The sequence below is a fragment of the Apodemus sylvaticus genome, chromosome 2, assembly GCF_947179515.1.
Source record: "Apodemus sylvaticus chromosome 2, mApoSyl1.1, whole genome shotgun sequence".
In the NCBI taxonomy this organism is placed as follows: Eukaryota; Metazoa; Chordata; class Mammalia; order Rodentia; family Muridae; genus Apodemus; species Apodemus sylvaticus.
This window is the reverse complement of record NC_067473.1, coordinates 84,449,729-84,460,788: the sequence shown is the minus strand read 5'-3', so window position 1 is coordinate 84,460,788 and position 11,060 is coordinate 84,449,729.

Sequence of the window (11,060 nt, the reverse complement as noted above, 5' to 3'; positions counted from 1 at the left end):
CAGACCTCAGCTCTCTGACTAGCTTCGTGGTTACTCTCCAGGGAGATAGGCTCAGCTTAAGTCACTAACCTTTTTCTTTGGCAAGTTAATGGCTCCAGCTGAAGCAAGAGAAGCATCTTGAATTTGGGTGCCCATCCTTTCTGCATTTCTTTTATTTTCCTCTCTTTATGTAACTTACATTCTCTATCCCAAGAATCAAAGAAGAAAAGGCACATCCATGTGTGCCCCTTACATCAGGCATCAGGGCCTGTAAGGCACCCCATAATGTGGCACAGCATGAACTCCCCTCACGACTGGTTCATCCTCTTGCACTTCTCTGGGGGACATTCACCAGCTCCTGATCTTCCATGCAGAAATGGGTGACTTGCAGACAGTGACAGAACACTCATTTGCTGAAATGGGATGTTAACATTTTTCCTTTTCTGGCTTTTATAGTAAATGCTGTTGAATGCGTACAAAGGTGTGAAGAAACCTTCCTTTCTCGAGGAAGGTTTGCCCCCGTGAAGACTCTCTTATTCCATTTAGTGCAGGGAACTTATTCCCCAGGTTGGCCTTCTCCTCATACCAAGAATACTATTTTTAGCATATTCTTCGGCATCCCAAGATGAAAAATGGATGAAATCTGTCAGGACACCAAAGGACTGAGGAGTTGTAAATTGTGCCACTGTCCTCACATGCCTCCATAGTTCAGAAGAACAGGCTTTTCTCAGTATTTGTAGCACTCTTCTTGGGAAGTCACCTGTAGCTGATCTGTCTCTCCAGTCTACCTCCTACAGCCTGAGTCTCAGCCAAAGCTCTTCTGAGTTCTTGAAGTCTTGTAGATACTTCGTATTAAGAGCCTGACTTTCTATTCCCGCTTCCCATGAGGATTCTTGCATCCACCCTTAAGCCCTTCTTGTTACTTACTTCTTGTTTTTGACAGCCAACTAATACTCCATTGTGTAAATGTGCCACATGTTTTTTTCTATCCATTCTTCAATTGAGGGACTTCTGGGTTGTTTCCAGGTTCTGGGCATTATGAATAAAACTACTATGAACACAGTTGAGCAAATGTTCTTATGGTAGGATGGAACATTCTTTGGTTTTACAGGTAGACTGGGATGGGTGGGGATGGTCATAAGAGGAATCAGGTTGCTGGGGGGGGGTTGTGGAGGGAAAGATTACTGGGAGAGACAACTAGAATTGGGGGGCATTTTGAGAGTAGGGTAGAAACTAGTGCAATGGGATCTCCATGGAATCTGTGAGAGTGACAGTAGTGACGAAGCCAGTGACACAACTAATAATGGGGGACATAGAGCCTCAATAGTTGCCATACTTTGCAACTGGGCAAGGTCTTGAGTGGAGGGGATTGGACACCAACCCAGCCATAAAACCTGACCTACAGTTTGTCATGCCTGCAGCATGTGCTGGGACCAGAGCCTAGTATAATCACCATCAGAGAGACTTTATCTATCAACTGATAGGAACAGATGCACAGTCCCACAGCCAAATATTAGGTGGAGCTTGGAGAGTCCTGTGGGGGATGGAGAAAGTGACTGGAAAAACAAGAGGATATCACAAGAACAAGAACCAACTGACCAGGACACAAGTGGGCTCACAGAGTATGGGACTGATCTAGGTCCTCTGCATATATGATATGGCTGTGTAGCTCAGTGTTCTTATAGGGTTCCTAACAGTGGGAATAATAGCTGTTTCTGGCTCTTTTGCCTGCCTTGTGGGACAATTTCCTATCACTGGGTTGGCTTATCCAGCCTTGATGTGAGAATATGTGCCTGATCTTATGGTGTAGCTTGTTATGTTGTATTTGGTTGATCTCCCTATAAGACTTCCTATTTTCTGAGGGGAGGTGAATAGAGGGACAGGTCTGAGGAAAAGAGGAGATGGGGAAGAGAAACTGGAGATAGGTAAGGGAGAAGAAACTGCACTCCTGGATGTAATACATGAGAGAAGACTGAATTAATAAAAAGGAAAAAGAAAGGCAAAGAACCCGGCCTGGTCTTGCCACAGTTGTGTTCTCTCTCACATGCATGGGCACTCTTCTCTCTCTCTCTCTCTCTCTCTCTCTCTCTCTCTCTCTCTCTCTCTCTCTCTCTCTCTCTCTCTCTGTGTGTGTGTGTGTGTGTGCATGCTTTTGTGTGCTATGTCACTCACTCTCATTCTCACTCTCTGTATTGCTGTGCTACTTTATCCCCCACTCCATGATTTGCTGACAGTCTTTAGTGTTCAAAGTCATTAGTCATCAGGGAGATGCAAATCAAAACATCTCTGAGATTCAATCTTATACCCATAAGAATGGCTAAGATCAAAAACTCAAGACACAGCACATGCTGGTGAGGATGTGGAACAAGGGAAACACCTCTTCATTGTTGGTGGGAGTGTAAACTTTTGCAGCCACTTTGGAAATCAATTTGGCAGTTTCTCAAAAAACTGGGAATGGTTCTACCTGAAGACCAAGCTATAACCCTCCTGGGCATACCCAGAAGATGCTCCAATATCCCACAGGGATACTTGTTTAACTATGTTCATAGTAGCTTTACTCATTATAGCCAGAAACTGGAAACAACCTAGATGTCCCTCAACTGAAGAATGGATACAGAAAATACAGTGTAGCTACACAATGGAATACTATTCAACTATGAAAAACAAAGATATCATGAATTTTGTAGGCAAACGGATAGAATTTCAGAATAGCATCCTGAGTGAGGTAAGCCAGTCCCAAAAGGACATGCATGGCACATACTCATTTACAAGTGGATATTAGCCATAAAATGCAGGTGTCATGTTACATTCCACAGACACAAAGAAGCTAAACAAGAAGGATGGCCCAATTGAAGAAGTTTGAGTCCTTCTGTTTTGAGTCCTACTTCCTGCAATGGCAGTGTGAGACTAGCAAGGGAGGGGCTACATGGAGTGTGGACAGTATCCCTGCATGTGCAAGTCTCCACGGCTGGCCTCTGCCAACAGCTGTCTCTTCCTCCTCTTCTCCCTGGTCTCCTCTTGGGGACTTTAGAATCTGAAGTTTATTTACATAAAACAATTCACAGGCCACTGACTACTTGTGGAGAGTAGTGTTTAAAAGGGAAATAATATTTTTATAAATGAAAGTAAATAAAAGTGGGGCTTTAGAGATAGTTCTCCATTAAGAATACTTACTGCTATTGCAGAGGTGCTAAGACTTATTCCCAGCACCCTTATCAGGAAGCTCACAATGGCCTTTAAGTCCAGCTTCATGAGAATCCCACTTTTGTATTCCAAGGGCACCATGGACATACCCATCCTTGAACATGAGCACACAGACAGACAGACACACACACACACACACACATCAGAGAGCACAGTGTTAACTCACAGTAGCAGATGTCTACTGAGGTCCTTTGGATATCTTCATATTGAGATAGTCACTAAAAGATTATACAGTTCTTACTTATAATCATCTAAATATAAAGTTCAAATGAGAAGAAAGGTTCCATTATTTCTTATAGTTGTTTGATACTGTGTAGTAGGTAGATGAATGATAGATGGATAGATGGGTGGATGATTGGGTGGATGGATGTGGAGGTATATGGAGGTAAGTTTAGCAATTTACTATTTTAAAAAGGCTATGTAATGGTTGAAAGGTATGGAAATTGGCATTTCAATACTGAGTTCATGTCAGGCACGCTAGATGAGTGCTCTAGCTTCATTTGTATATCTATTACAATGAGCACAGCATACGTATTCAGTACATTCTAGTTTCCTTTTAATACCATCATTATAGTTCTTTCCTCCATCTTTTTTGACATTTTGTAAATAATAGTGATGATGGTGATGATGATTATGATATTGTCCTGTAATTGTTCCAAAACCCATTCGTGGTCCAATAGAAACTACTAGAGAACTAGTTTTTGAAACAGCCTTGTGCAGCAAACTTCTAAATTACTCCAATTATTTATACCCTAAAATGTCAACTTTGGTCTACTTTTTATATCTCATGTCAGATTTATTCATTTATAAACACCATGTAAGTATATCATAGAAGGTATTTCTTCTTATGCATTGTTCAAAGACTAATTTTAAGATGTATGTTAAGGGATAACTCTCCCTGAAAAAAAAAACTTCTTTACCAAACCTCCAATAAAATAACTTATTTTAATATATACAACATCATAAAAAAAAATCCATCTGATTCTAAAATGATATTTGAAAACAAACTCATGTAGCCAAGAAATGTTCCTGGCTCCTTGGTTGTTTTTAATTGATGTTGAAATTAAAGCAAATGTAGCCACATCATTGTTGGAACACTTGTTGATCTTGATAGCACAAGGGCAAACACAGATATTACCAAATAGTTGGAAACTGAAAAAGTTTGAAAAAAGAAAGACATTTGCAAGCCATGTGAAATGTGGAGAAACAAACAGGCAGGGGGCGGGGGCTAGGCAGGGGAGGATGGGGGGAGGGGGAGGAGCTCAGCAGTGAGCTTGAGAGGGCCCAGAGGTTTCATAGAGGATCTTACTTATTCATCTCTGTCACTGAACTACAACGTGCAGCTCAGTTTGCTTATTTCTTCTCAATTACTGGTTGTCCTGAGGCTTTATTTTTCAGTTTATCTTAAGTGATTGTTGGGAGAAAATGCTAAAATGCAGATATCTCCACAGCTTGATCATTTAAATCCAACAAAAGGAGTTATGCTTTAGAATATCTAAACTTGATTATTCACAATTTACTTGGCACTTACTGAGAAAACGCTCCAGAAAAGATAGAGTTCTTGTCACTCCTACCAAAATATGTAGAGCCAAATAATTATAAAACACTGTGGAAAAGTGCAAGTATCCTTGCAATGGGCTAAATGCGTTCAGAGGCTAAAGAGGTTTCTTCAGATTGAGCTGTGAGTGAAGTGTTAGCAGAAATTTGCTCAGAGGGAATAGAACTGGAGAGAGGAAGTAGAATAGAAGAGTGATCCCAGCTAAAGGTATACCATGAGGAAGTATTTGGGTAGAAAAGTTCAGAGCAAATTTGAATTAGGGATAACTATGCTTTTTTTTGAAGAGGTAAAAGAAAACTGAACTAGAGGTAAACTGGTCAACTGGGGGTTCTCATTAAAAACGCTGAGCTTTAAGTAAAAGGTCATTGTGAGCTGCTTTGAGTAGTGGTGTGAGTGAGCTGTTTAGTCTGGTGAAGGAATGTAGGCCCTGGAGGTACAGTGAACAGAGGAAGAAAGACTGATCATACTGGGACCAGTTACATGGGCAGACTAAATAGAACTCTCAGCGGATTTTGCTAAATGGAGGAGTTAAGATGATTGGGACTTGAGCGTGACTCAGAGAATACTAACATTGATAAGGAGAAAAGAAAGAGCAACTAGAGATCAGACGGTGGGAGGGCTTGAATGTTTTGACTGAGGTGTTAATAAAATTAGTGTGGGCTTATCCTCTGCCCCACAATAGTCGGCATGTTTTACTTGTGTGGTAAAACTGCTTCTCCAAGCAACCTCACTGCTTCAAAACAAGCCTTTAGAGCTTGTAGAACCCACACTGCTAACAATGAAGCCAGAATCTAATCCCTGGGGCAGAAGTCCAGGGCCCAGGCTGTGAAATAAACTGAAATGAGTTGGACTTGGAGGCAGAGGTAAAAGAGAAGGAAAGACAAATGAAATGAATGAACAAAGATTATAAGAAAGTTTTGAGAAATCCTAGGAAAGGCTATACAGAAACACAAAGCTCTCAGGAGATCATGTGTCTGTGAGAAGACAGGTAACAAGGTACAGTGCCAGAGGCCTAGTGGCCTAGGAGCTTGTGTTTAGGCTGAGAGAAACTTACTTACTCCCATTGGAAAGGATGAGCTCAGAGTGCAATAGATACCAGGCTTCTCCCTAGAGAAAGTGCTTGAGACCAAATACCCATATGAAAGAACTGCCTCTCTTTCCTCCTGACCATGTTCCCTTTAAGTTGTCTCTGCTTTGCTTTGGCCACTGCTGCCAGGAGAGCAGCATGTGAAGGAAGCCAAGAAGACTAAAGGTGACTTGTTCCTACTTAATGATCTTGAGTTTCTCAGTTAGGAAGAGGTGACTGTGGGACAAGACATGAAGACTGTCACTGGAGAAGAGCCACAGCACAGCAGTGTAGGCTCTCTAGTGTAAATAGTCACCAGTAATCTGAGAGTTTCTTTTATACTATTTAGTTATCTGGCAAGAGTGTGATTGTAAACAGAACTTATTAGGGTGAAAGGGCAGAAAATACGAATGAATTCACTTTTAAAACAATAAATGCTAAGGAGAACTATTTTTGGTTGGTTGGTTGATTGCTTAGTTTGTTCGTTGTTTGTTTGGTTTTTTGGTTTTTGCTTTTTGTGTTTAAAGACAGGGTTTCTTTGTATAGCCCTGGCTTTTCTGAACTAGCTCTGTAGATGAGGCTAACTTCAAACTCACAGAGATCTGCCTGGCTCATGAGTGCTGGGATTAAAGGCATATGTCATTACTGTCTTTTAAAGGTTGCATCTCACACCATAGGGGTACAGGTTGAACTTTACAGACACTTCCGAACAGTAGAAGCTGATGGGAGCTAGGTTAAAACAAAACAAAACAAACAAACAAAAAACAGAGGAACCAAGGCAGAGGGGCTTATGTGGTAGAGTCTGTAGGAGGAGATGCAACCTTCGAGAGTTTAGAAGGAACAGCAGACTGAAGGGTGCTCTGGCTGGTGTCTGTGGAGCCCTGGGCAAGGGAATTAGATGTTAGAAGTACAAACAATGAAAGCAGTTAGGTAATACTTGGTAGTGAAAGCAGGGAAGGCTATGAATAAGTACTGACCATTACAAGTATTGACTACAAAATAATCCCCCCAAAAGAAAGGGATTATACATAAACAGGAAAAAAATGAGAAATGCATGTAATTAGTAAGTGCAGATATGTGTAGACTTTAAAAAAAAAAAACAATGACTCACCACTATGTGATACAAGTGTTAGAAGAAGGTTGTTGGGAAGAGAGTTTTATGTTGGAGTTTTAAAATATTAAGTGTGTGTGTGTGTGTGTGTGTGTGTGTGTACATGTGCATATGGAAAGCAGAACACAACAGGAGCTGGTTCCATCATGTGAGGCCTTGAGATCAATCCTAGATCACAAGGCTTGGAATTAAACAGCTTTACCCCTGAGCCATCTTTTCAGCCCCCCTGTTTTATCTAGATAGCATTGATGCCTTCATAAAAAAATAGAAAAAAATGTAACAATAAATCTTAACTAATTTTTAAAATATTGGTGTCTTACAAAGTGCTTTAAAAACTTTTAAAGGCTTGGAATTCCTGGGTTTCCCTCTGCCTTGTGGAGGGTCCTTTCCTCTTCTCTCTGTGAGTTTATTGTATGTATATATTTCCTAATAAAATCCTTCCTTTGGCTTATTCTGTCTTCTGTGTTCAAGAGTTTCTTTGCTGCTACATGTCTGGCTCAGATGTTTTTTTCTGCCTTTTACTTTTGTAACTGGCAGGAAAAACAAAACTTGAAAAAGCAACTCATCTGAGCATGACTCCTAGATATCTCTTGGGATATTTTTCCTGAGGTCTCACTCATAATGATGAGTACAATAAAGCAGGCCCAACCCTGAAACAACAGGAAAGTCTGACTGTTGAAGCCACCCGCAGCACACTTCCTCCATGAGACCGGACACCTGTCCTTCCAACCCTAATGTCTACGTGTCCTAGGAAGCAAGTTAAACTGTTGATGACTAACAGACCTGTGAACAGATACTAAAATGCACCATTAACCTAGGTCCTGGCTCCACAGTGAAGTTACCTCACTCTGCTTATGATGAAACCCAATCCAGACCCCAGAAGAGGGACATCTTAAGCAGGCTGGGGAAGTTATAGACAAACCTTTGCTTTTTCCAAAGCTTTAGTTTTCCCTATCCTTCTCTTGTCCCTTTAGCCACCCTCAGAGACAGACTCACTGTTGTTTTGAATTAAAATTAGATGATGGTTAAACCTCACTCCATCTCTCTAGACGCCATCTGAGAGCCTCAAATTCACTCTAGCTACACATAGATGCTGGTACCTGGAGCCGTGACCATGGAATTTTTTCCTCTGTTTTGTTGTTGCTGTTGTTGTTGTTGTTGTTGTTATTTGGGGGGTGGTTGGTTTGTTTGTTTGTTTTTGTTTTTTGTTGAGGGGTGGCTACTGTCTCTTTCTTTATTCCTGTTAACCTAATTAACGTGTCTTTTTTTAAAGGATAGGATATAACTGTCCTTAGCAATGAGCTGTATGGATCCCACATGGACTTGAGACTTGAAGGGAAATGGGCTCCCCATAATCAGAAACCAACCATATGGTTTATCACCTTCTTTGCTGGTGACCTCATTAGGATGGAAGCAACTATGTGATTTGATGAACATCCTGTTAATTATATCATAAACAGAGCAAATACTACTGACTTCACTGCCATCCCGGTTAATGTAACCACATGACATAACCCATAAAACTTTCTGATCTCACTGAGTCCTCTGGAGATCACTGCATGTCTTTTCATATTAGACTAGGGAGATAGCATCAGATCTTCGAGGTGATTTATTTTACTTTTCACATTTTGTTTTGCTTTGTTTTAGTTGTAACACATTGTTTCATATGTTATATTTGCTGGTTTCTAGAGGACATCTATGAGTGTTCCCACCCACATGCCTCCAGCACCGGCTTCCTACAAAAGGACCTATCACTGAAATCTGTGCTTATGGACTTAGGTTTCTCAAAGCCTGTTTTATTTTGGATTCTTAAATGTTTCAATCTTCCTTCTAGGCCATCAGTGAAAGGTAGGGGAGAGAGATGGTTAATAGGACACTTGGCTTGTGAACCTATCTAGAAGTAGCCCTGTGGAACAATTCCAAACACGAGTCAGTAGTGACAGTCCAGTCCAGCCACCAAACACCGAATCAATAGCAATGCCTTCATCCAGAAGAAATCTCCAACCTCCATCAAATTGGTACAAGTCTGTAGATGCAGCAAAAAGCAGCCAAAGTGCCACAAGAAGTTCTTTGGTGTGTTATTCTCTACAAAGTCACAACAAGTGAAGATCAGCAAAGACCAGCAAAGCATCGAGAAGAGAACCAATATAAGAGTATCATCAATGAAGACCAGAGAAACAATGAAAGGTGAACCAATGCAAGAGCCTTGTTCACTGTCTTTTGGGTTCTACTTGTAGTCTTTCCAAGCATCATGCGTCCTCTCAAGTGTCTCCCTCAGCAAAACATCCTCAAAAGACAGCTTCCAGGAAAACATCATATGACATAACCAATTGTGCAAAAATTTCCACTTCATTTGGTGGTCTCAGGTCGAATATCAGTAAAGCTCGGAACCCAACAGAAACTCAAGGGATAAATTTCTAGTTGCTAGACAGGCTGCTCTCGGTGGGCACTTGCTTCAGCCATCACTGGATTGGCCTGCCTGGAGACAGAGGAGAAAGGATAATGAAGATGTAAGCTCTGTTGTGCCTTAGTGCCTGCTCTCTCTGCCTGGCATCTCTAGGTCCATTTTCTTCTGATATAGAATATTCTCCCTTCCCATACGCCAAAACTGCATTGCTTCATACCTAGCTGATTTCATTTGAGCTAAATGGCACTGTGGGTACCTTACCCTTACTTTTGCTTTTGCCTCTCAGTTACAGTAGGAGAGATGAGTTAAGGAGAAAACAACAGCTTAAGGCATCACCTTCTGAGGCTTGTCAATCCCTGTTCCTGAAGAGTGACCCAGCAGACATGAGTCATTTGTACAACTCTATGCAGGTTGGTAAAGCGTACAGGTACATTTGGTCCAACCAAATTGTGGTAAAACCCAACAGCAAATTTTATGTCCAATATAAGGCAATAAGTTCAGTTTCACAGAGCAGGAAATGCCTTTTATATATATGCCATATTGGTACAGTATCCTGTGCTGGTTAAGCTCACTGAGAAGCTGGCCTAGGAAAAAGGACTTGCAACTCCCATTTCAGATTTAACCATGTTTATCTCAATGTCCTCCCAAACCCCTGCCTGGGTCACACTGGCCCCTGACTCAGTGACAAGGAAAAGGAGAAAGACAACACAGCTCAAGAGTCAAGTCATTGTGTCCTTAAGGACAGCTAAGGGATAAATTATTTATTACTTATCTCATGACACAAGGATGTGAACGGTAAAGGCAGCTAATGAGTTGCTCAGCTATGAAGAGAACAGAGAAGATGTTCTGCCTAGAAGTCTTCAACCATTGACTCCAGTTTTATAGTTCTGCCTGGGCTTCTGTAGCTGATGTCTAGGGGAGGCTGTAGATATAGATTTGAGAATGTTTTTCTGGGCATCTAGTGCTTCTATTTACCTATGTACATGCATTCAAAACCAAAACACAGCCAGGGTAGGTCACTTTTGTTGACTATGAAACTATAAAATAACAACAACAACTTAAAGTTAGTCCACTTAGCCTTTGAGAATTAGAGTCAGGAATGCTTTTTTGGATCCCACCAGAAACCCTTGATAGATTTCAAGGTAGGACTAGAGAGAAAGAAAATGGATTTTCAAGGCACAGGCTTTACATTAATCTATCCTAGTTAAAATGGAGGAAATGTATGTCCTCTCTAATCTAAGACTATAGTTACAAGATAAACATGTAAGGATTTTTGGTGCTCTCTCTCTCTCTCTCTCTCTCTTTCTCTCTCTCTCTGTGTGTGTGTGTGTGTGTGTGTGTGTGTGTGTCTGCCTTTTGTTATTTGCAGAGGGTATCCCTTGATGTCAAGATTATTTTAATAAGCTGTCAAAACGCTTCCTAAAATGTAAACGTTTTTTATAAGGCACAGGTAATCCTAATTTGCAATATGTCTTAGTTGTGGTTTCTATTGCTGCAATGAAACATCATGACCAAAAAGCAAATGTGTGTGGGGGCAGGTGGGGGAGGACTCACAGTTGCACACTGAATTCATTATTTAAAAAAGGCAGGACAGGAACTCCAAGAGGGCAGGGACCTAGAAGCAGGAGCCATACAGAGCCCATGGAACAATGCTGCTGCTTACTTGCTGGTTCACCGTGACTTGCTTACTCTGATTTGTTATAGAACCTAGCACCGCCAACCCAGGGTAGCACCA